This window comes from Enhydra lutris, unplaced genomic scaffold (genome assembly GCF_002288905.1).
Source record: "Enhydra lutris kenyoni isolate GAN:26980312 unplaced genomic scaffold, ASM228890v2 scaffoldscaffold16, whole genome shotgun sequence".
NCBI classification, from domain to species: Eukaryota; Metazoa; Chordata; class Mammalia; order Carnivora; family Mustelidae; genus Enhydra; species Enhydra lutris.
In genome coordinates this window covers 10,372,614-10,399,887 of record NW_019154100.1, presented here as the reverse complement: position 1 = coordinate 10,399,887, position 27,274 = coordinate 10,372,614, and the positions used below count along the sequence as shown (strand labels likewise).

General features: G+C 40.1%; 1 protein-coding gene across 1 annotated transcript in view; it reads left to right on the top strand.

Annotated features, from left to right (window-relative positions):
* Window positions 1-21,495: 21,495 nt before the first annotated feature.
* LOC111147277 (islet cell autoantigen 1) overlaps window positions 21,496-27,274 on the top strand; it is a 143,256-nt gene continuing 137,477 nt past the window's right edge. Inside the window, exon 1 of the mRNA XM_022503221.1 lies at window positions 21,496-21,565. The gene's annotated coding sequence lies outside the window, so the exon portion shown is untranslated. The remainder of the gene's footprint in view (window positions 21,566-27,274) is intronic.

Below are 27,274 nucleotides of genomic sequence, written 5' to 3'. Positions count from 1 at the left end.
ACTGACCATATGTCAGAAGGAGGATCATCTGCTTCCAAGGCCACATGGTTGACCTTGGGAACTGAAACCATGGAAAGGGAAAACGCAGATAAGGGGAAACTACTGTATATTTATTTCCTGCCCATTCAACCTCATTCTCTCTCTAGACTAACTACACTCAGCTCCCTATAAAGAAATGGTTAATCCAGGTGGTTGTTTTTCATCCTTCTGCATGCCATGTCTTCTGTAGAAGTAAATTTGGGCTTTAGAAAAATAAATATAATTTGCCAGTAATTAATGCTGAGGATTCTCCCACCCTCCCCCTCCAGAAACATAAGAGAGAGAGCAGTATAACCCCATGAAGGAGGAGATCAGCTTGGAAGTTGTCTTTTCTTCTTGTAGCTTTCTTCTTCACAAATAGTTGGATGATTTTTCCATTAAAATTAAACAGGTCCAAGTGGAAATGCAACATTGGGGGCTTGGGGGGTAGGAAAAGAATAAATGAAACAAGATGGGATCAGGAGGGATACAAACCATAAGAGACTCTTAATCTCACAAAACAAACTGAGGGCTGCCGGGGGAAGGGGGGTCGGGAGAGGGTGCTGGGGTTATGGACATTGGGGAGGGTATGTGCTATGGTGAGTGCTGTGAAGTGTGTAAACCTGGCGATTCACAGACCTGTACCCCTGGGCCTAATAATACATTATATGTTTATTAAAAATTTTTTTAAATTAAAAAAAATTAAACACCTCCATGTAGGATCACTGTATTCATAGGTTGCCCTTGATATCTATATTAGTTAACTAATGTTTTCTGATTGCAAGGAACATAAAACAACTCTGGCTAACTTAGCCAAAAAAGGAAGATTATGTGAAGCATTCTAGAGTATTTCATGAAATTTAAGGAAGGAGTGAAGAACAAAACCTCAAAAGGACAAGAAGTGGGGAGGTTCTAGGGCCTCAAAGAGTTTACAGATCTCTCCCTAGAATTTGCCACTAACGTGACTTGAATCAAATGTCTTCCCATCTCTCTGTCTCTCCATCTCAAATTTTAATAACTGGGTTACAGAACATAGTCAGGGGGTAGCTCCCAGACAAGTATTCATGGCCAGGTAGTCAGAATCACAGAACACTAATGTCATCTGGAGCCTATGTCTGTGTGGAAAGGAGTAATCTCTCTGGGAGAGGAGAAACTCACTGTCGACCATACAACTACCCTAAAGCCATGTGCTCCAATCCACCTTCTGGCTGCCTAATTGTCACTGCACATGTGTGCGTGCTCACACACACACACACACACACACACACAAATTGTTTCCCATATATCCAGAAAAAACCCAACAACTCAAAACACATGATCCAACCAAATCTCACACAACCGCAATGGGGAACAACTACAGTTATTTCCAGCCACTGCACACAGAAGGGAGATGTTGGCCTTCAAGCCCAAGACCTCTGGCTTGTGTCCATACCTTTTTAATTCTGTCAGAATACCATTTCCGTATTCTATAGCCTATGAACTACATGATAAATTGAACCATTACCTGGATAATATTATATATCCCTGGAAAAAAGAAAGAGACAAGTAAAGAAAAAATAATTAAAATTCTCATTTTAAAAGGAAACATGAGAATACATACTTAGCAAGGAAAATACTGGTGCAAGCTACAGCCTTCCATTCTGCAGGCATTCACAAGACTGCTGCTGACATATGAGATAGATTCCTCCTCCGCTTGTTCCAAGTTCTCCTGGCTTTCGGCCAACACTAGAGCTTGCCAAGGATCTTTGCCCTGATTGCACAAAGAATCCAACATGCCCAGGTGGTAGTCTCAGCTCCCAATTCAACAAAACCTACATTTTTTTTAACCCTTGAATGAAACATTCTCCCAATGAGTACTGAAATACTTAGGCTAAAAGATTTAAAGAAATAATTTTGAAGAGTTAAAGCAAAACTTCTGAAAGTGAAAGAGTGAGTGTACTTATTAGAAATGTCTTCACCCCAGAGTCCTAGATTTCATTCCAGCTGTGAAAACAATATCAAATGTATTGGACACTGGTTCCATTCCTGTTCTATATCCTACAATTTAGCATACCAATATCACAAGGTGTTACTTCTTAGGTATTGTCATGGTTACGTTTCCAATAGATCCATCCAATGAAGCATAGCTTTATCAGGATGACAGGGTATTTATATAGTATTTACAAGGCTAGGCAGGCAGTAGCCTATTGCCTTGTTTGGCAGGGCCGTGAGTTCACCAATTAAAAACGATGTATGGAATTCTATGATGCTTTTAAGGCATGTAAGCAGGGAAAGCAAATCCAAATCAGAAAGATTATTCCAGTGATGATAAGTTGTTGCACCTCCATGATGAAGGGGCATTTCCAACTCAAAAGAATTTATCTTTCCGGGTCCCCTAGAAGTATATGGCGAGTCACCATTGCTAACAGTATATGATCAGTCTTGGTGGAAGGAAATTTATGTTACTGAGTCCAAACATCACCTCCAATCTGACCATTGCAGCTGTTAGGCCATGAACTAACAGACTGGTTTGAGGAGGAGGATGACTGACTCCCACAGAAGGAATCATTTTGTACTCCTAATATTAAGAACCTCTTCTACAATGATGCCTCTCAGTGAGCATTCACACGGACGCATATTCTTACTCTGGGTCCGTTCTGAATAGTCCATTCACCCTTCCCTAAAACCTTATTGCTATCAGTTCTCTGGTCTTGATCCTTCCAAGTGCTTAACCATTTAGTCAGACCAGGACTAAAATTGACCCAGCATGTACTCACTCAGCCTAAAATACCAGCTCTGTCCAAAGCCTCCTGCCCTATATATCCATCATTGCCCAAGTCACTCTGGTCTTCCTTCAGAGACCTCTCTGATCCCTCCACAATCTAACAATGAAAGGGTAAATGTCTGGCACAACAGGGGGTCTTTAGCCCCAGTTTCAGGGCTAGATCCCAGCTGCCTTACTTGTTACAGATCTTGAAGTTACGTTTGGCCAAATAATTAGCTTAAGAATTAGTATAATCCTGGCCTCAGATAAAGTAGACAATAAAATGTTTCCTTCAAAGCGAAGTGAACAATAACATTTTTTGCTCAAAATTTAAGGATTATAAGCATTTTCCCTCTCCCTTGTAGGGCAGGGCCACCCAGAAGTACAGAAGCACTTCCTCTCATCTGTCTGGTGCTAGCATATCATGCAAAACCATCTGTACAGCAGGTTCAAGTTACTCTGTCCCTGACCCACCAGGCCAAGGAAGCTCCCCATGAGACTTATGGAAGAAAATAACATAGGACTACAACTGCCTGCCTGTGTCTTCAGGTATCTCACAGGCTTGGCCTCACACAGCTCTCTTCTTTCTCAGTCCACCTGTGGTGGAGTACTGCTGCGAATGGCTCACTTTATGGCTAAGTGTCTGAGACAACACCATTTCGTGTCAGACATCAAGGTACCATGCCAGATGGTGGAAGGATTCAGTCTCTACATGAGCCTAGCCACAAGTCAGGAGTCATCTGCTGAAGAAGCCTTTGCATTTTCCCAAACACAAAGGGTCTCCTTTCTGATGGTCTTGTTGGTGCTTGTCACAAACTCCATACAGCTTCTGGCTGGGCCACAGACCTTTCCAGCAGCACTGAATCAATTAATACACATGCTTGCAGCCTGGGCTAACTGGAAGGCCCCTAGCATCCTGGGCCCCACTCCAAACTGGCAGCTTTTGGGGGGCTACCCAAAAGGAAAAGGCCAGTGTGTGACACCCAAAAGTGGCCACATTATGTCTAAAATATGTCAAAGAGGATCCAAGTCACTATGCCTAGCAAATTCTCTTCAGAATTTGTAAATGAATATTTTATTACCTCACATGAGTTACAAACTCAATGTTTAACTTCAAAGTGCTAAAATTTCAAAGTGCTGCTTGGTTATATTAATCAAACGTGACTATTTTTCTCTTCATTTAATTCCTTCCTTCCTTAAACTTCATCTACTTACAAAAAGGATTGAAAAGTCATGTCACATTGCTTTTTCATAATAAAGTGGTAGCAAGAAGTTGCTGAGTAAAGTAGCACTTTATGAAATTTAACTAAGGAAGTAAGTTCATCGCCTAGCTACATTTAGTTTCTATGTTGTGAATCCATATGCAGAAATCTGCCCATTTGAAAAACTATGTAAGGACCGTTAAAAAGCTCTTAGAATCTTTAGCTCTTAACTGAGAAAAACAGAATGAATATTGCTCTGCCTAAGTGGGAAATCATCCTTTGCCATGCTCTTTGGAAGCCATCACAGCCAAGACTTATAAATGTAAATGTCTATTAGAAATTTTTTTTAACAAATCACTCTTTTGTCTATTCCCTTTAATAAAAATTGTAAGTAAATTAACACCAAGGTTCTTAGGAGCCTTTTTAAAGCAATTTTAACACAAACTGGTTTTGAGTACGCTCAAAAAATGCTCCACTTCTTCTACTTCTACAAGTATTTATCAATCATCTACTATGTGCAGGCTCTATGTGAGGCCACAGAGAAATAAGGCCTAGTCAATAAGCTATCAGAGAGTTATTATGGTGTAGGGGCACCTGGATGGCTCAGTCTGTTAAGCACCTGAATCTTGATTTTGGCTCGGGTCATGATCTCAGAGATGGGAGATCAAGTTTGCTTGCTTCGGATTCTCTCTCCCTCTCCTTCCCCTGCTCATGAGTGCTCGCTCTCTCTCTCTCTCTCTCTCTAAAAAGAAAGAAAGAGAGAGAGAGAGAGAGAGAGAGAGGAAGAGAGAAAGGAGTTTACAGTCTAGTAGAAGATATAAATAAGTAGAAAATTATCAGATAGTCTAAAATGTCCTAAGACAGGACTAATAAGAGGGTGCTGTAAAATTCTGTTTCAGGGAAGACTTTCCATAGGAAGGGAAATCTAACCAAGGCCTAGAGGTTCGGAAAAGAAGCCACAAAAGACCAAGATGCTACTAATTGAAGGAAGAAAAGTGTGTTCTGAGCAGAGCAAAAGTTAGGTGTGAAGGCCCCCAGAGACCAAAGAAACCACAGAAAGCACAACATGTTTGGGTCCTTGAAGGCAGTTTGGTAAGACCAGCTCTTAGAATTGGGAGGTGATAGTAACGGTGGTAGTGGAAGGACAGGGAGGGTGATGGAAACATATGTGTGGGAGACACAGTTCCTTGGCTCCACTACAGCTCCAATTTCTCTGCTATCTGAATCTCAGATGACCGGCACACATCCATTGAATTCAGGACAGCTAGGGAATGAGTCAAGGGTTGGGCATGTGACCCAGTTCTGGCCAGTTAGATCTAAGGAGAAATCAGCTAAAGCTTCCCTTCCAGGCTAAAGACAGATCCTCCTGAGGAGAAGGCTCTTGCCCTCTTCTGCCCTGTCTGGAAGGCTCACATAGGTCTTAAAGACTCCCTGGAGCTGCTTCCCTCCTTGACAAAGGAAAAGACCCAAAGAACTGTAGAGCTGACTAAGGCATTATCATGTAGTGGAACTGATAAACCATCACTGGAACCATCTCTGTCTTTGTCCGTACTTCTTGGTATATGAGAGAATGAAATGCCTCTATTATTTAAATCTGTTTGTCTGTATTCTGTTACCTGTTACTCTTCCTAAGGGTCATGTGAAGATGGACTTGAGAAGCCTCAGGCCATATCAGGAAGGGCTGTTCTCAGACCCCTTGTTTGAAGGTGACAAAAACCTATTTCTAACTGGCTTGGGTTAAAGTGGGGGCTTCATAGGAATGTCCTGGGGTATTTTGTGTGATGTAAGGAAAGGTGGAACAACCAGCTTCTGGAAGGACAGGGTTACAGTCAAGGATTAGGAACAACTTGAGTCAGGGCTTCAAATACCCCCAGCAGGTTGCTCCCTATCTCTCATCTCTGCTTCTCCCCATAGGCAGGCTTCATTCTTTCTCGTTGTTGACTGGTTACCTGCACCTGGTGAAAAAAAGACAGCTCTCGACTTTCTTTTTTAGCTTCCACTCCCCAGGAAGAACTAGCACTTTCTCCCTCTAATACTAAATTTAAGAAGCCCACTTAATTTTCATGAATAAAGAAGTAGTTCTGGATGGGCTGAATAAGAGGTAACCATTGTACAAGGGACCATCAGAAAATTTAAGCTAAAGAGAGAAATAATTAAATTTGTACTTTAGAAAGATGACCTTGGGCTCAGGCTAAAGAATGAATTAGGTGGGTAGTTCCAGGAGAAATGGCAATTTCCATAACATCTGCAAGAAGGACTACTACTTAACACAGAGGTAGACATGATGCAGATAAGATATAGCTCTTATTTAAACAGCATTGATCTAGCCATTGTGTTTAGTCCTTTTCAAATCATAATAAAGAATATAATTTGTCTATGGGAGCAGGGAGTGGATGGGAAGTGGACAGAGGGCCGCAAAGGTTTTGGAAAAAGATTAATCAATTTGCATGCTTTTGTTATAATCTAACTTTTTTTAAAGTCATCTTAAGATTTCATTGGCTTCAAGTTCTCCTGAGATTAATGCTTATTCAATAATGATTTAACATAAAAATTGATTACAAATTCACAAGTTTCTTTAAGACATAAAATAACAAATATGAAAATTCAGTGACCTACCCTCATCATGTGTTCCTACCAATCCAACATATTTTAGTAGAAAATCATTTACTGCTTATTCTGCAGAAAATACACATTTTATCTGAAATCAAAGGTAGAGGAAGTTTTAGGATGTATAAAATGCTAGTAAATGAAAGCAAACAGTTGGAAATAAAAGCATAGTCATGAAACTAAAGACATGTCAAATACAATTATACATAACAATAAAAATAATTAGCCCAAGTAAATGATCAAATATGCTATTAGTGCAATTTAGAGATGAATTGGGTGATTTCAGATATAGGTTTTCTTTTTGTTCTTGTTTTTTTGGTGCTTAGATCTGTTCTAGATGGGTGTTTCTTTAAGAGAGGACCACAACCAACAAACCAAGGGGAGAAGACAATAGGTGGGGAAAAGTCATGTTGAGGAGGGAAAAGAAAATAGAGAAAGAGAACATCTGAGGTATCTTACAGTAACTCCAAGGAGAAAATGGGACTTTCCACTGCATTACCCCTCCTTTCTACCACATCACCTTTCCAATAAGAGCTATGTCGCCTCCTTTAAAAAACAAAAAACAAACAAACAAACAAAAAAACCCCACAGGGATAAAGAAAGGGAGTATTTCCTCAACACAAAACCATTATTTGCTGTAACTTCCCTGATGCAGGCTCCATGCTTGGATTGGCAACAAAAATCAATAGGACTTAGTGCTGCAAATTTACCAATTATTGGAGGAAGTCATTAAGAGGACATGACCACCGATTGACCCGGGAGCTGAACCCAGGCAATCTGAAACTCTTTACCCCTTTCCATCGCTGAAATGTAAGTTTTTCCCACTGTGGGAGCCATTTCAAGGACATAGCTTTGAGAGAGCAATGTGTTGTTGAGCCTATCGGGTTGGTACATGTGACTGAATCCAGTGAAAACCTCTATATAAATTCTTAAGATTCTGGCTTGCGGCCATCCAAGACAAGCCTCGTTTAAGTTCCCTTGCTTATTAAAACTGTCACCTACCAATCTGGAGTAGCCTGCCACTTTCCTCAGTCTGTCTTTGCCCTCTGTGTATGAAGGCCAGTTTCAAATTTCACCTGGGGCAACTCCAGAGGTTGTGTACCATCACCAAACAATGCTTGGTGCCTCTCCTTAAGGTCGCTGAATAACAACGTAGTCGTGTACCACTACTTGTACTAAGATGAGGCCCAGGAAGGGGAAAGAAGGAAACAGAATTCCTCACAGAATTTTGCATCTGGTTCCTGTGAGGGCTCCCTTAATGTTCTCTTACCAAAGCTACCTCAGCCTCTGATTCCATAGAGTCAATGGTTCTCAAAATTTAGTGTGCATTACAATAACTGAGGGAGATAGCTTAAAATTCAGAATTCTGGAACTCAATCCAAAGGTTAATTCACTGGGTCTGGATGGAGTGTGCACTGTTCATGAGACCCGTAGGTATTTCACATGCCCACTCAAGTTTAAGAACTGCTGCCCTGGAGAGACAGACTCCAGATCAGCAGGGGAAATACGCATTCTCCGAATTTTCTTTTTAAGATTTATTTATTTATTTATTTATTTATTTATTTATTTATTTATTTGAGAGAGAGAGAAAGCACGGGGAGGGGCAGAGGAGAGAGAGAATCTTGAAGCAGACTCTGGGCAGAGGGCAGAGCCTGACAAGAGGCTCAATCCGAGGAACCTAAGATCATGACCTGAGCTGAAGTCAAGAGTTGGCAGCTTAACCGACTGAGCCACCAAGGTGCTCCTCTCTGGCTTTTCAAAAAGGCGAATAGTAATCACAGACTTTGGGAAGGTTTGCTTACCTATCAAAAAGGCCAAGACACATTTTGAAATAAAAATTTTAAGATTGTATAATAAAGACTGAATGGTAGTAGTAATAAGGAGTGGTATCCATATGGATTCAAATATTTTTAAAACTATTCTAAAATGATCTTCCGCTTTACACGATGAAGAGATATTTCTGACATTAAAAAAGTAGAACATTTATGACTAAATCTGGTAGATAGAACAGAAGGTCGAAACAGAAATAACAAACTCACCATGGTTAGCAACAGGGCATCAGAACGACATGCTGATCTTGATAAACTTACAGATGCTAGGGTCCCACTCCAGACCTTCTGAATCAAAATCTTTGCGGTTAAACCCAAGCCAAAGAAGAATTTTATTTGCCTGAGAGCTGAGAACCACTGCTTTAAACCAGGACCACACATATACACTATTGCCACCTGATGGGAATGCATCTAAATTGTAAAGACAGCCTTCAGAACTCTGGTTTCTTTTGCAAGCTGAATCTACCATGTTAAACTGTTGAATGGACTATCACAATTATAAGCATTTTAAAAAAGTAAATATATAGAAAATATAAAAATTCTTATTTGCAAAATTTTCAACCTTTACTCCAAATCCTTTGAAACCTAAAAGAGGATGCATTAAGTTTACACAGGGTTTTATCACTTATAATGTATATTCACATGCATTAATTAGATTAATTCCTAAGAACATTTTAGAATGAGAGTTATTGTCTATATTTTATTCATAAAGACACAGGCTTAGAGAGGGTTAATGATTAGTCTAGTGGTTCCTAAACGTAGGTACATGTTGGGAAATAAATGCTAATTTATTAGTATATATGAGTCAAAAAGTACTAATGCCTGTGACATTAGTCACATAGAGTCTCATAGAGTCTCATAGAGTCTCATAGAGACTCATAGAGAGTCTCATAGAGAATGAGATTTAATTTGTCTTGGGTGTGACCCGAGTTTTGGCATTTTTTAAAGAGCCCTCTGCATCCCCTCTGCCCCTGTCATGAATCTAATTTGCAGACAAATTTGGGGAACACTGGACTAACCCCAAAACACTGAGAGGGTAGTTAATGAGATTGGCGTTCAGGGATTTTGATGTTAAGTTAATGCTCATGGAATTATATTTGGCATAAAGATCAAGACAATAATTAACCTCAACTAAGACTTATTGAGTTTGTCAGTAAAGCAGGGTTTCCAAATTCTCTGGCCCTAAGAATTATTAAGTCGGATTTAAAAATACAGATTCTTAGGACCTTCCACAGAATTTTCTGATGCTGTAGACTTGGAAAGGTCCTGGCCAGTGTGTATTTTCCCAACTTATCTTAGTCTGTTTGGGCTGCTATCACAGAATACTATAGACAGGGTGACTTATAAACAACAGAGATCTATTTCTCACAGTTTCGGAGCATGCGAAGTCCAAGATCAAGGCAGATTCAGTGTCCGATCAGAGCCCACTTTCTGGTTCGTAGACAGATGTCTTCTGTGTCTTCACATGGATGGGGAGCTCTCTGGAATCTTTTTTATAAGGGATCTGAATTATCAGACAAAGCCTTCATCTTGAAATATCATCACGTTAAGGATTAGGCTTCAAAATATGAATTTGGGGGGGACACAAACATCTACAGTTTATAGCACAAGTGCTTGCATGATTTTTAGAACAAAATAAGAGTGGGAAAAACTATAATAAAGAATACCATACCATATCAATATTATAAAATATTAGTATTGAATGTCAAAGTTAGGTTTCAAAAATGACTATGAATTAATGGAGAGACTTTAATAAAACAAAGCCAAGAGAAATAACTGGCTGCCTCACCCTCAAAGGGTCTAGTTGTATACCAACTATTCATTCATTAATTCAACAAAGTTTCACTGATTTATTCAATGATGAATATCTAAGAGTACATCTAGAGCATGCTGGGAGATGTGCTAAGGGATACACAAATGAAGAAGGCAGAGTCCTTGCCATCAAAGACATGATTGCCTGTGTGCATCTCCTATGAAAAGATGCAAACTGCTTGAGCTGGCTCTGGGTTTTAAGTCCAATAGTCTTTAGTTTCCTACTTGAGAAAGTTTTCGTTTCAGATTGCTTCAGGGAACATTTAATGAGAACTCTAAGGATTGAGGAGATATAGAAAATGTTGTGGTAGCAGTGGTGGTAGTAAGAATAGGAGGGCCAGGAATTACTGGGCTCTCTGAACTTGCTGCTGAGGACCACTTTCAAGGAAAGTCTGGTCTTGGCACCTGGAGACAGTGATCATTCTTGTGTGAATGAATGTGGGGGGGAGAGGGTTAGTGAATGTGGGGGGTAGTGAACAAGAGAGGGCAAGTGGAAATCAGTGTTGGCAGTTGAGGAAGGCAAATTAGGACTGATAAAAGTGTTGAATTTCTTCATCAGGCACTTGATTTTGATGTAACCTTTGGAAGATTTTAGAGTTGGGACTGAATCCAGACTATCATAATAGAATTTAATTAACTTCATGCTTAAAGAGTAATTCTGGGCGTTTGGGTGGCTCAGTGGGTTAGGATCTCTGCCTTCGGCTCAGGTCATGATCCAAGGGTCCTGGGATCGAGCCTCACAGTGGGAAGCCTGCTTCCCTCTATTTCTCTCCGCCTGCCTCTCTGCCTACTCGTGATCTTTCTCTCTGTCAAATAAATAAATAATCTTAAAAAAAAAAAAGAGTAATTCTAAGGCATGGGTTCTGTCTTCTATTCCTTTACACATCACTCTCCCCACTCCAGCCTGCCATAACCCACCATGTCTACACAATCACACACCCACACCCACCCAATTCTCAGCTTAAAGTAGATACAAAAATAAGTACTTAAAATACTTCTACTGGGGCGTCTGGGTGGCTCAGTGGGATTGAGCCCCGAGTCCGGCTCTCTGCTCTGCAGGGAGCCTGCTTCCTCCTCTATCTCTCCCTTCCTGTCTGCCTCCTTGTGGTCTCTGTCTGTTGAATAAATAAATAAAATCTTAAAAAAAAAAAAGAATAAATAAATAGAACAGTGGAAGAGAATAGAGAACCCAAAAGTAGACACCTGCAGATATAGTCATCTAAACTTTGATAAAGAAATAAAAGCAATTCAATGGAGAAAAAGATATTCTTTTTAACAAATGGTACTAGAACTGGACATCGACATGCTAAAAAGAAATGCATCTAGACACAGACCTCATATCTTTCACAACCATTAACTCAAAGTGGACCATAGACCTAAATGTAAAACACAAAACAATGAAATTTCTAGAGGATAACATAGAAATTTTAGATAACCTTAGGTATGGCAATGAATTCTTAGATACAACACCAAAAGCATACTCCATGAATGAAAATATGGGTAAATTGGACCTCATGAAAATTAAATACTATGGTTTACAAAATATACTGTAAAGCAAACGAGAAGACAAGTCACAGACTGGAAGAAAATATTTTCAGGAGGCATCTGATAAAAGATCATTATCCAAAATATATAAAGATATCTTAAAACTCAACAAGAAGAATATGAATAACTCAATAAATGGGCAAAAATTCTGTACAGACCCCTCACCAAAGATGATACAGAGATGGCAAATAAGCATTTAAAAAAGAGGTTGAATATCATATGTCATTTTAAAAACTGCACATTAAAACAATGAGATACCACTGCACACCTAATAAGAATGGCTAAATTCCCAAACTCTGAAAACATCAAGTACTGGAGAGGATGTGGAGCAAACAGAATTCTCATTTATTGTTAGTGGAAATGCAAAATGGTACAGCCAGTTTGGAAGACAGTCTGGTAGTTCCTTACAAAACTAAACATGTTCTTACCATACGTCCTGCAATTGCTCTTCTTGGTTTTTACCCAAATGAGTTGAAAACGTGTCCATACAAAAACCTGCATATGAATGTTTATAGCAGCTTTATTCACAATTGCCCAAAATTGAGAGCAACCAAGATGTCCTTCAATAGGTGAGTGGATAAGCAAACTGTGGTACATCCACACAGTAGAATATTAACCAGTGTTAAAGAGAAATTTGCTATCAAGCATGAGAAGACATGGAAGAACTTTAAAAGCATATTGCCAAGTATGACTCCAACTATATGACATTCGGGAAAAAGCAAAACTATAGGAACAGTTAAAAATAAATCAGTTGCCAGGGGCTTAGGTGGAAGGAAGGAGAAAAATATTTTTTCCTAATATTTAATATTTTTGAATGGCATTTTGTCTGTTTTAGCATTTTGCAGGGGGGGGTATAAATCTGGTCTCTATTATTCCATCTTGATCAGAAGTCCCTCTATTAATGAATTAATAATAACCTTGCATCATGTATTTTCTTGATCAGTATGTATTACTGCCTTTTTCATTGGGGAGAGGCTAGGAATTTTTTAATATTGAATAAGGGTCCTTATGAACAATCTCACTGAAAGGCCAGGGACAAACAATTCATAGAAGAAGAAATTGAAATAGTAAAAAATGAAAAATAGATATTTTTCAATACACATTTTTCAACTTAAAACATTTTCATCTATCATATTGGCACACATGAAAAACAATGCTTGGGCTTGATAAGAATATGGAAAACACACTGACATACTCTCATAAATGGAGGATAGAAGCAAAAATTTTACATACTTTTATGGAGGGAAATTTGGCAATACATACAAAATGTTAATTGTGCATACCTGTGACCCTGCATTTCTGCTTTTAGGATATTTTTCTTGAAGAAATAATTAGTTGAGTGTACGAAAGTAAACATATGAAGATGAGCATCAGAACACTTTTTATAACATTAAACTTTGAAAACAGTGAATTGTCCATCTAAAGGAAGGATTAGTTAAATTATATATTTAGTATATTTACATATTGGAATGCTGACAGCTGTTAAAGAGAATGAGGTCAAGATATTTTTTAAATGAAAATAGCTGCTTGCACAACACTACGTGAAATATGACTCTATTTAAGCAAATCTTTTATGTTTATGTTTATATTCACTAAAATGTTAATAGAGGCTGTCTCCAGGGAGTGCTCTCTTTTTGGCTGTGGTTGGAAGTGGGGGTTTTCATTTATATTCTTTAGTAAATGTTTGGATTTTTGCAGTGTACATAGAGTATTTTATAATTTGCAAAAATGAGGATGATTTAAATTTTGAAACTAGGAGAAAATAACAAGTTCTCACACTTGAAAATGTTTGAAAATACTGGTTTATCTAATACTGGTTTGTATTCTAAAATTCCTTAATGATTTTATATTCAATTCTTCTAATCTCTAGATTAACGTTTAAGATTCCTGCGGGTGCTAGAAGTTCATGGTTTCCTTTCCCTTGCTGTTGTCATCAGGACAAATGTGAATTGCTTAGGTAAAGCTGGGATGCTCCCTAACTGGGGGGGACCCATACACTGGTGCAAGCGCCTCTTTTTTCCCCTTATCTCTCAAGTGACTTTATTCCTGGGTGACAAGCTTGAGTTGGTTATAAAAAACATGCATAATGGCAGTTGGCATTGGAAAAGCTAGAAGTGGTTCTAGGGATCTCTGTACCTCTTTGGAGGATCAGAGGTTGTCCAGATTTGAGTGGGAAGAGAGGACCATGAGTTGACTTTACATTCAAGATATTTTCCTCCCAGAGCTCTTTTTCTTACTTATCTTGACATGCTTAAAAACCTCAAAGTTATTTTGAATTCCTTTCTAGTAATTTACCTCATATACTCAAGTAATTGTTAAATCCCCATTCATTACAAGTTTATGATTCACTATAAGAAACTATATATCTTTTCTAGTGTCTCTCAGCTATTCTATTTTTCTGTCTTATCTCCATTGCTTTTCCAACTCTGGCTGTTTCTTGTCTAGAATTTAAAAATTTATTTCCCTCTGGGATTATGTATTTAGATCAATATAAGTCAGTTAAGATTGTCACAATATGGAAAAAAAAGATTGTCACAATATATGTATTTTATTTTATTTATTTTTTTAAAGATTTTATTTATTTATTTGACAGAGATCACAAGTAGGCAGAGAGGCAGGGAGAGAGAGAGGGGGAAGCAGGCTCCCCACTGAGCAGAGAGCCCGATGCGGCTAAATGATTCTTTACCAACACAACTGCATTCCAAGAAATTCATTAACAATTTTGTTTTGTAATCACATCATGTGTATTTCAAAAATTGCTATCTTTATTTCTCAAGGAGGGGTTTTGTCTACAGACATTACTTGTTAGAGATTTGTATCCCAAGAGCCTTTAAATTAACACCAAATGCCCTCCGATTGAGGCCCTGTGACCCATAGATTAAGAATCATTGTTTTAGAATATGAACCATGAAAATGAAGATCTAATCCAACATCATGGAGTAGATTAATTAATTAGGATAAAGGCTGGGTTGTAATAATATCCAAAAACATGCTGGCTTAAACAATACTAAACTTAATCTCCTTCTCATAAAACAAGCCAAGCAGGAGGACCAGAGGAGTATGGCAGATCAGGTGGCAAGTTTCTTGCCATCCCCAATATATTGCCCTCCCCTTCATGGCCAAAGGTGATCCAACCAGTGGGAAAGGGGCAAGACAAAGGTGAGGGTGTGTTTCTTCCAAAAGCATGACCCAAAAGTTACAAATGTGTCCTTCAGTCATATCCTATTGGCTAGAGCCTGGTCACCTGACCATACCCTGAAGCCTTGGAAGCTAGAAAATATAGTCTTCAGCTGGGTAACAATGTACACTCAGCTGAAATTTATATTACTGTGGGGAAAGAAGGAGAATAAATATTGGGAAATGATAAATGGTCTCTTCCAAAGCAAGCTAGTGACAGAATTAAAACCAGAAGAGGAAAAGTGCATCTGATTGGTAGTTAGGAAATATGGTTTGTTGTCTAATTCAGCCTCTTACCCCATGATTAAACCAAACATTGAGCGGATGCTTCACCTGAATTACCTTAACTATCTGCACCAGGGTTTGTAGTCATTTTTTTAAACTGTCCCTCTGGAGTGGGGGAGAGGAAGACCAAAGACCTAAAAAGTTCCATCCTAAACTTTCAGTTAAGTCCTGTTACTTACCATACAGTGACCCTTTCAGGGATCATTAGCTCTATGTCTGCTGTAGGAAACATAGTCTCAAATATGAGACCAGAGGCACAGCTCTGAACTCTGGGCTGAGGTTTGCCCAAATGCCAACACAGTTCCTAGTCAAAAGCAGGATTATACCAGATGGCACATGACAGACAAAGTTCTCTACCTACAGTGAATAAGATGTCCCATTTTGATGCTCTCACCAACACTTTTCTTGTAAAAGTTCCAATGGATGATACTGGGGGTAAAGAGGTGGGGTGTTATGTACCCAGAAATCTAAGCTGGTATACTGGTTTTACTCTTCAGCGTAAAATAAACCTCCTCTCTTCATTGAAGCCTTAATTTTGAAGGGAAGTTAATTTTAATTAACAAAAGTTAATGCTATTAATTAAACATTTGTTCTATTTTCACACGCACACACAAACTTGCTTAAAGATGTAACTATAGCTGCTGAGAGTATAATAGAAACTTTGTTTTGATCTGAGAGAGCTCAACTGATGACAGGAATTAAGCCAAAATGGGTCAAGATACTTAGTGGGGTACATCTCATTCCTCTTTAAGTATTACACTATACAGGGAATAACTGACTTCATTTTGCCAATAAAATTTAGTTTAAGCTTTCTTTACATTTCTATCACCAATAAAAATAAAACAAGTTTAATAACAATTTTTAAAACATCATTTTTTTCAAAGTTTATTCATACAGATTATCTAATTTCTTTTTTTTTTTTTTAAGATTTTTTTATTTATTTGGGACGCCTGGGTGGCTCAGTTGGTTAAGCAGCTGCCTTCGGCTCAGGTCATGATCCCAGCGTCCTGGGATCGAGTCCCACATCGGGCTCCTTGCTCGTCAGGGAGCCTGCTTCTCCCTCTGCCTCTGCCTGCCATTCTGTCTGCCTGTGCTCGCTCTCTCTCCCTCTCTCTCTCTGACAAATAAATAAATAAAATCTTTAAAAAAAAAAAAAGATTTTTTTATTTATTTGACAGAGAGATCACAAGTAGGCAGAGAGGTAGGCAGATAGAAATGGGAAAGCAGGCTCCCTGCTGAGCAGAGAACCCAACGTGGGGCTCAATCCCAGGACCCTGAGATCATGACCCGAGCCGAAGGCAAAGGCTTAACCCTCTGAGCCACCCAGGCGCCCCCAGATTATCTAATTTCAATTTCCCAGCAACTCCAGGAAAGATGATTTTTGTCGTATTAATGAGCTGAGCTTTGAAGAGATTTATATGTTTATTCTTATAAATACATTGATGATAATAATAGCTTCAGCTCTATCTTAGCATCTTACTCTAGAACATATATCATAAGTATATATGATGCTGTCAAAAATGAATCAGAAAATAAAAGGATTTCGGAGCAGGAGGAAACCATAATTATTGGTCTGGATGAATGGTAAAGCACTCATTTGCATTATGGTTCCCATTCACCAAAAGGAAAAAAGGTATTCTGCCTCAACTTGCGCATGTTGGCTAAGAGCATAAGAAGCCCTCAGAACACTAAAAATACATATTAAAAATATATATCAAGGGGAGAGGGGTGGGAGGTTGGGTGAGCCTGGTGGTTGGTGGGTATTGTGGAGGGCACGTATTTCATGGAGCACTGGGTGTGGTGTATAAACAATGAATTCTGGAACACTGAAAATAAATTAAAAGATAAATATATATATATATATTTCTTATATATGATATATATGTTGATATAAATATATCAACAGTCCACTAAATATAGTATTATTATATTGTGTATATATATTACATATTATATTATTGTATTATATGTAGAGTAAGTTTGTATAAATATGTTCGTACATTAATACAATTTATTGATATATGTGTGTGTGTGTGTGTGTGTGTGTGTGTGTATATGCCCTAAATGATCATTAATTTGCTTTCTATCTCTGTATATTTCCCTATCCTAGACTTTTACAAGAATGGAATCATATAACATATGGACTTACAGTGGCTGGCTCTTTGCAATTTGCACATTTTCAAGGTTTATCCAAGTTATGGTATATACCAGTATTTCATTCGTTTTCACAGCCCAATGATATTCCATTATACAGATATAATACATTTTATTTACTCATCCATCCACTGATGAACAGTTGGATTATTTCCATCTTTTGACTATTTTGAATAATACTTCCATAGCTATTTGTGTGCAAGTTTTTATGTGGACGTAGGTCTTTACTTCTGTTGGATGTATACCTTGGGATGGAATTGCTGGGCCATCTCGTTAACTCTATGCTTAATCACTTGAGGAACTGCTAGACTGTTTTTCAAAGCTGCTGCATCATTTTACATTCCCATCAGCAATGTATGAAGGTTTCTACTTCTCTACATCCTTGCCTGGATTTTAACTTTAAGCAATACTGCTTTGCTTAGAATAGTGAAAGAGAAGGGGGCAGAGCAACACCCTGATGAGTTATCAGAAGCCATATCAGCTCTGGACTATTTTCCAATTTCCTTAATGGGAGAAAAAATAAAACCTTTACCTCATTTACCCCACTGCTATTCTGGGTCTCTGTTAATGACAGCCTAACACAATTCCCAATTCTTGTGGTTTTATTAGCACATTTGAACCTTGGAACCCCTCAAAAAACAATCATTAACTTGAATATGTAATTTTTTTTCTGTGGAAAAGTTTTCTTCTCATCCTGTTACATTCTGGAAAATGTACATTACAGTATAACTTCGCTAATTTCAGATCCCATCATTCAATAGCCATTCTCTTCTTAGAAATTGTTTCAGGTTCTCAGGGCACCTGGGTGGCTCAGTCTGTTAAGTGTCTGCCTTCAGCTCAGGTCATGATCCCGGAGTCCTGGGATTAAGCCCCGCATCAGGTTCTCTGTTCAGCAGGGAGTCTGCTTCTCTCTCTCCCTCTAATAAATAAAATATTTTTTAAAAAAAAATTGTTTCACGTTATCAACATCCTGTGGGTGCTCTGTAGGAAACAATTTGATATCCAGAAAAACAGAAGTTTGTAGATGAAGCAATTTTTCAAATGGGAAGGAAAAGCCTTCATTGTGTGATGTAGAATGAGCTTGAGTTTATTATCTCCTTTCTGAAATATTCTAATGTTAGGACAACACTAATAATGATAAAAAGTCATTTAAAGATTTATCTTAAACTCTCTGGGAGCTCAAGGAATTTCAGTGCCATGGTGACCAGTTAGGGATTGTATTACATATTTTCACTTTTAAACATTGTCTTCAAAGTCACTTTCAGCGTCCATGATAGATTGTTTGACTTGTGGCTCAAGTTTTCACCTTGGCCTTTAGAAAAGTAAAAGGAAACCTGAGTAATTAATGACATAAATCAGTTTTCTTGCTCACTTCCCTTAGTGCTTGTGTTCCAATTATCTGCATTTTGTGGAGATATTGTGAACACACCATCAACCTGCCATTCTACTGGCTCTCTTGTAACGAATTTAAGTATCTTCCACAAAGCCAGCCTTTGACAAATAGGGTTCTTAGCACATTTTCATGTAACTAGTAAATCACTACTGGTGGAAAGGAGAACATTACAGAGTCAGGAAATTTTGTGATCTATTTTTCCAAGTTTCAAACAACTGATTGATACATTTGCCCAGCATTCATGGAGGACGACTATGTTAGAAATAGCACTTCATTCTGTTAAAAAATAATTTTGCTTTTTAAATCCCAATAATATATTTTTTATACATCAATGGTTCTTGGAATCAAGTATTTTAAAACAAAATATTTTAATTGTCTTTCTTTTGCAAAGAAGTCTTTGTTGCTCATTTTAAAGCATTTTGTATTTTCCTTTTTTTCCTTCTTACAAGAGCAAAAGTAATTTGGCTTGTGTTGTTAACAGGTCACCTTGAATGCTTCTTATAAAAGCCAAATATATAGGAGCTATGTTTTTCTCTTCCAAACTTTGTCTTGAATCTCAGCTTTTCAATAGATTTCTATTTTGTAGACCATATTAATTCATTATATGTTTATTTGTAAACATTTATTAAGGACTTGATGTTTGCTCAGCTTTATATTTTGTGCCATACTAAGATAGGCTCAAATCCATCTATGACAAACAAAATCCCCAAAGAATATACCCCAAAAATAATGTCAACTTTTTTTATACTCTTATTTTTTAAGTTTTTATTTAAGTTCAAGTTAGTTCTGCTTCACTTTGTCCTTGCAATTTTTAAAATAAACTCTTTCCCCCACACCCACACACAAAAAATTCAAGTTAGTTAACATACAGTGAAATATTAGGTTCAAATGTACAATTTAGAGATTCAACACTTCCTTTCATTACCCTGTGGTCATCACAGCAGATGTGCTTTTCAATCCCAAAGACCTATCTCACCCACCTCTTATTTTCAAAAATAACGTCAACTTTTAAGGTTATATAAATTTCTGGAGCTGTACCATCTACAAACTTTCTATTAAAATGTCAGTAACAGGGGCCCTGGGTGGCTCAGTTGGTTGAGCAACTGCCTTCAGCTCAGGTCATGATCCCGGGGTCCTGGGATCGAGGCCCACACCAGGCTCCGGGCTCCGTGGGGAGTCTGCTTCTCCCTCTGACCTCCCCTCTCATGCTCTCTTGCTCTGTCTCTCTCTCAAATACATAAATAAATAAAATGTCAGTAACACCTATATTTTTTTCTATCCATCTTGAGATTAAGCTAAACCTCTCGTGATTCAGACAACCCTGGAATCAACCCCTGATCATATCCTATGAGCTAAATGCCTTAGAGGCACTCTGGGCAATGTCTTCATCTGTAAAATAGGGATAATAACTTTACCTACAGCACTGGGTTACAGTAAGAATTAAATGTAAAGTATATAGCATATGCCTGGCACATAGAAAGCATCCCATTTATGTTAGCTGTGGATTTCAGATTTGTTTGCATCATTGCTCAATGACCATCTTTCATTCCACTCTTAATTTGTTTCAACCAGTGACTGATTTATGAACTTATTTATAAACATATAACATGATCAGGGATTGAGTCATAGCACACTGGGATTGCTTTTTAGCATAGATAATTTTAGGAAGCACCTGTTACAACACCTTTTCTTTGTGTGATCACCATAAGGTGCTCTAAAAGCAAGAGTCTGGGGACACCTGGGTGGCTCAGTGGGTTAAAGCCTCTGCCTTCGGGTCAGGTCATGATCCCAGGGTCCTAGAATCAACCCCGCAATGGGCTCTCTGCTCAGCGGGAAGCCTGCTTCCTCCTCTTTCTCTGCCTGCTTGTGATCTCTGTCTGTCAAATAAATAAATAAAATCTTTAAAAAATATAATAAAAGCACGATTCTGGTTTTTTTCTTGATGGTAAGATAAAATTACTATATGCGTCAATAATTTGAGTTTAAAATATATATGACTGGGAATAAAAATATATATACTATACCCACACAGTTGGGGTTTTTTGGTTGTTGTTGTTGTTTTGTTTTGTTTTGTTTCCCCCACACGGCCTTTTTCCGTTAAGCCCAAAGTTGATTTCCAGATACAGGCCTCTGTAACTTTTAGCACCGAAGTCATGAAGTCTCCTGTCTCCTAAAGCCTCAGAAATCTCACGTGGAAGCAAGGAGGACGCACCAAGCACAGCACGGAGTGAACCCTTGAGCGCTCGCTCCAGCTCCCACCTGTCGGCCAGGTCATTGTGACGTAAACGCTATGGACACGTGGAACACCTGCGGGAGAGCAGGGGCGGGGTCACCCCGGGCGGCAAATCGAAGCGGGAGATACCCCAGGAGATGGGGGTCGAGGAAAGTCCCCAGGGAGGAGAGAGAGGGAGGCTCACTCCCCTCATCCCGGACCTGCCCCCCCAAAAGGTGAGGCCTTCGCTCCCTCGCTCCTCCGGGTGCCCGGGTCCTGCTGGGAGGGGTCGCCCCGCCGGGCGTCTCCTGAGGAGAGAGGAAGGGAGGGGAGGCGGCGGCGCCCGGGTCGCGGGCGTTTGCGGCGGGGAGAGGCCGCCCGCTCCCCCCCGGCCGCTGCGCTGCGCTGCGGCGCGCACGGGCTCCGCCGGCTGCTATTCCGGCTGGCGGCGACTGCCGCAGGAAGGGCCGGTTCCTGAGCTCCCCCGCCCCCTTCCCTCGCCTTCTGCTGACGCTGACGTCGGATGAGGGAGCTGGAGGGACGCTTCGACCGCTGCCAGGAGGCTCCGGTGAGGGCCGGGGCTCCGAGGTACCTGCCCTCCGGGGTCGGGGCGGGGGCGCGCCGGGCGGGCTGCAGGCTGCAGCGGGAGACGCCCGGCAGCCGCGGCGGTCGGGGCGCCAGCCTGGGGCCGCCAACTGTGCCCTCCGCGGGCGGCGGGTGACAGGCGGGTCGCTTCCTCCGGTCCCTGGTTCCCGTGTGAGAACCGCCACGGCCCCTTCCCCTCCCCCGCCTCCTCCCTCGGGCCTGGGCAGGTCTGGAGGATGCGCGCGCCATGAGAGCGTGCGTCAGCCCCCGGGAGCCGGAGGGAAGCGTTCCGGGCGCCGGCCGCATCTCTTGCCCTGGTGCCCGCTGCACCCCCACCCACGACAGCCCACTCCACCCACGCCGCGCCTCGCCTTCTCAGTTTTTCCGGCCCCGGGACCCCGAGGTCCCTTCTGGGCGGGGACTGACTTGTTGACAAGTTCACGTGCCGCGGCGCCTGGTGTCTTTGCCTTTTCTCTTCGCCCCATTGCCCATCTTTGGCGGAGGTGACAGGGAGCAGATGGGTGACTCTTTATAACCACTAGTGCCAGGAGGCCTGCGCTTGGTTTCCCGCAGGCGAGGTGCTCACTAGCCCTGGATCCGACTGGAGCAGGAGTCCCTAAGCGGGCCACGTCCCTGCAAACCCTGACTCGTTTCCTTAGGGTGCTGCTGACTCCGCCTTTCCTGCCCTCGGACTATTGCAGCTCCTGCTTCCTTTAGAAACGAACATATCCTGTTATTATGTCTGCCTTTGCCCACAGGCCCCCTCCACTTCCACACTTTCCCACTGTTTGTTTGTTTTTTACTTGGAGTGTCCCCAAGGCCCCTCATCTTCTCTTTGGGTGTCTTAAAAGTACTGTTCCCTTTTGCTGGGAAAACGTGTTAACTGCCTGGTTGGGAGATTTACAATTTAGAAAAAGAATCAGGTTCTCTTCTGTTAAGACAGCATTAAAAAAAATAATAATAGCACGAAAAAAGGTGCTGGGTAGCAGCCTTAGAGACTGAGATCTGATAACTTCATAAAAATTATTAGGGCCTGGAAAATATATCACTAGCTGGCTTGAGAATGATATTGAATGTAGGAAGAAAGGCACATAAGGCGCTGGCCATCAAGGGCCTATAAATTGTGACTCATTGCAAACATGTTCATGTACAAACATTTCAGTAAAGTCTCTCCAGAAAAATCTCGAATTGGTTTCTCTGGGCCTTCAGTTTAGATTTTCTGAGATCTGTTCCTGGGGGTTAAGGAGTGAAATAGGAAATGCTTATTAGTTTGAGAACAATGCTCCAGACTCTGTTTCTTACTGTCTATTTAAATCACATATGCAGTCTAAAAATACTTTTAAGTGGGCTTTCAAACCAGTTTCTTTTTAGGTTTTGTTCTTTATTCTTGAAATATCCTGTATAGAGAATACCATAGGGGCAAAATCAGTTTATAATTCTTAATAGTTCAAATATCACTGTTTGGTTTTAACTGCTATGTATATATTTAGTTACTGGAGATGTGGCTTTCTAATTGTACCATTTTGTGTAATATAGGTAGACAATTCTGTTGTTAAAGATGAGTATCTAGAAAACAACAGTTAAGCAACTGGAGGTTAAAAAACTGACTGTGGATACTCCATCCACGGATCATTAGATGGTAAAGGCACAAGATGGTAAATGCCTAGACAGCTTATTTCACAGCTGTCTTTCCTCCATTTGGTACACTTGGGTATCTGGTTGATTTCTGTGAGCATCTTTACTACCATGCATTTCTCTCCATGTCAGCCTTGTGACAGATACAGAAAATTTTGTTGGGCAAACGAAAATCTTCAAAACTGCCGCACTTTCAATGTATTTGACTGAACAATACATTTTTTTTTTTCAGGCGCAGGCAATTTTATTAGAGGCAGGGAAGTGTGGTAACTGAAATCACATGGTAGGGTCAACCTGAGTTGGTGTAAAATTTAGAATTACAGAAACTTCATATAAGAGAAGGTGGAAAAGTTGATAGACCACAAGGATCAGAAAGAACTTTTCCTTTTTAGTGGTTGAGTTCTATGGCTAAAAGCCTGAGGGTAGGTGGCAACATTTAGGATCAGTGCCCTGGTCACAGATGTCCTTTTTATTCCATTTGTATTATCAGATTAATGGGAACCATAGACAAAGATGCTATCTGCATGTTTTTGTTCATGAGGCATTACAGATTACTAATTAACCTTATCCCCATCCTCACCCCCATCTAGAATCTGCCTTAGCAAACCCTTGAACTCGAAGACTGATACAGGAGAAAATATTTTTTCCCTAAGTTATCACATTCTGTATCAAAATTGCACCTAGCATTGCGGAGGACATATAGAGGGCACATATAGACTTTGGATCCCAAAAGAACAGGATTGGAACACTAGCTGCAATACCTAGCTAGCCATGTGACTTTGAACAAGTAATTTATGCTCTCTGTGTCATCCTTTTTTTAATCTATAGAGCAAGAATATCCACCTTGTCAGGTTGTAGCCGGCATTAGAAAAAAATATATTTTAATGCTTTGCGCAGTAAATGGAACTCAAGTAATAGCAGTAAATTATTCTTTTACATGCTAAACATATGTGCTGTCTGTATCTGAAAAGGATGCTACTGCTGAAAAAAATAGGGAATGTGTTCCAATTTGGTTTTGAGTAGTTCAAGTGTTTTGTAGCAATACTAAGATCTTGGGCTTTCTGGAATACTCCCTGAGTCTGGGAGATTCAATCTGCGGTCCAGGAAAAAAGCAAAGCTTATTTGTTCCAGTGGGGTAGATCTTCCAAGCCCCTGCCACTCAGAGGTTATCCATAGACCAGCAACATTGGCTTCCCCTGGGAGCTTGTTAGACATGCAATATTTCAACCTCCCCTCACCCCCCCCCCAGACCCACTGAATTCAAATCTGCATTTTAACAAGATCTGCAGGCGAGTCATATGTATATTAAAGCTTGAGAAGCATTGTCCTAACCTGGCATTTATCAAAGTTCTGTGTGTAGTAGAATCATTTGGGAACTTGTTAAATGTGGACTTCCAGCCTGGCTTCTCTCATCTGCTCTTAACACCTCAGGTGGCTCTGATGCTACCAACCTGAAAAGCACAGCACTAAACTCTATCCAGGATAGTGCTCTGAGGTGGGACTCTGCCCACTTCTTTAACAAAGCATTTTGGTAAATATGATTTTTTTTTTAAATAATCAACCCCCTTTGAAGTAAGTAGGTATTATAATCCGTGCTTTTAAGAAAATTAAGAATACAGGCATAATTTACTCTAGATAATACATATGGTAGAACTGTCTTGTACCTCTATAAATGCTAGTAAACCAGGATTTCACTACTCCAGCATACTTGTACCTCTATAAATGCTAGTAAACCAGGATTTCACATACTCCAGCACTACACATGTACTGTGTGTGTGTGTACGCACACGTAAGCAATTTCTAATACTAGTCAATCTCTCCAGGACAGGGATGACTATACATAATAGGGGATTTTATAATGCTTTTAAAACAAAACCTTTCTTCTCTATGACTGCAGGCCAGTTACTTCGGGTAACTGATTTTGAGCTTGATCCATAACATGAGGATGATGTCAACTTGGCAGTACTCTCAGGATAAGCATAATGTGCACAAAGCATACATCTCAGCATCTGAAAAGTGGTAGTTCCTCAACTAATAGCAACTACTTGTCCCAGTATAAACTTGTGAGATAATGAGTTCATGAAAAGCTGAGAAAACGGCATTGCTCCTGATGAGAAATCTTTCCTACTAAGTCAGATGACATCATTCACTAGGCTTTTGGTCCAAGCAGAGAAGTGGGATCATTGCACAGTACTCAGCAAGCATTTGTTGTGTGTTTGCTGTGTGTTATGTACTGTGCTAATGCTAGGAATTCCAAGACAAGACCCACACCCTGCCCTGCTGTGGAGGAATCTGCAGCCTAGTAAGGGAGACGAAAGAGGTTGCTGACAATTACATTTCATTGAAAGCAAGGAGGGGATGAAACCCAGGACCAAGGCACCGCACACAGATGATAGAAAGAGCGCAAACAGAAAACCTGAGAAGATTCTTCAAGGAGGTGACCCCTGAGATAAGCCTTAAAAGACCCTGAAACAAATAATACGTTATTATTTAATTTAAAAAATTAATTTTTAGGGGCGCCTGGGTGGCTCAGTGGGTTAAGCCTCTGCCTTCGGCTCAGGTCATGATCTCAGGGTCCTGGGATCGAGCCCCGTATCGGGCTCTCTGCTTGGCGGGGAGCCTGCTTCCTCCTCTCTCTCTCTCTGCCTGCCTCTCTGCCTACTTGTGATCTCTGTCTGTCAAATAAATAAATAAAATCTTTAAAAAAAAATTAATTTTTAAAAATTAATTAATTTAATTTTTAAAAAGAACAATAGGAATTTGGCAGGTGAAAAAAGGTTAAGAGTACAGAGAGAGAGTTCCTAACATAGTATCCAGGTTATGAAGAAAATACTGGCAAATAGTCCTCATGTCTGGAGCCCAACATACATGCATGTCCTTATTAGCTGAGTAACCTAGGGCAAGTTTGATCATCTTTGAGTTGAGAAAATTAAATGTACTCATTAGGGCAAGCACAACACTGGTTTCAGTTATGTGCTGGATAGTTGTGGATATGGTGGAGGTATTAGAAAACAGAAGACTGACGTAAAAAGTGATTAGAATTAGAGAAAATTAAAGAGGTCAGTTTTAGAATACATTTAACAGAAAATATGTAGAATTAGAAGAGGATGCCTGAGAAAGGATAACTGAATGAGGTTCAGTACCGTGGGGTGCGAAGCATGAGGTACATGTGTTCCAGAATGGATCACTGAACACATAGGTTATGGTATATTGTTAACCCCGAGAGTCTAGATTTGGGAATGGAAAGGTCCTGTCATTCTGATGGCGAGAGTATTTTTACAAGGAGAGATTTACAGAGCGTTGCAGCTACTTCCCCAAGAGCACACATTAAAATCCATTCCAATACTCGCCACCATCACGATCTCTCACACGCACTACTCTGTTCTCAGAATAGGGCATGGACACCAATGTCAGAAACCTAATGGTACGTGGGAGAAATCTAACTTTCTCTGCCTGTTTCTGGAGAAGTACATCCTAAGCCAGAGACCAAGGAGATAATTGTAATAAATGGTGCTCCCTCTCCTTATAGCTGGGAACCCTGGTAGCTACCAGAATTCCATTATCATCAAAGTTTTGTTGTGCACAAGAACCATGTTGGTAATGGATTTAGGATTAGTCCTAAATTGCCACAGCACCTGAGCCTGGGACTAGGCGAGACTGTTTTTTAGAAACAATTTATAGAAACGGAGCCCATTATCCAATCTCTTTCATTCAGGAGTAGAGTGGAGTGGTTAAAAACAGGAGCTCAGGAGACAAAAGCAGACCTAAAATTACCAGTTGTTGACTTTGGGCAAATCATTTAACCTTTCTAAACCATTGTTTTCTCACTTCCAAAATGGGGTGGTATCCCTTTTGTGGTGGCTGTGGCCGCACATGAGGTAATGGACACATGCTTCACACCTGTAAAGTGCTCAGTGAATGGTAGCACATCATTACTGCCTTTTGTCCAGAACATATTTACTGAAGGCTTACTGTGTTTCAGGTACTGTGCTTGGTTGGCATAAGGAGCCAAAGATGAACCAGTTAGGGTCCCTGCCCTCAAGGGACTTGCAGCATAGTGCAGGAGATACAGATGTA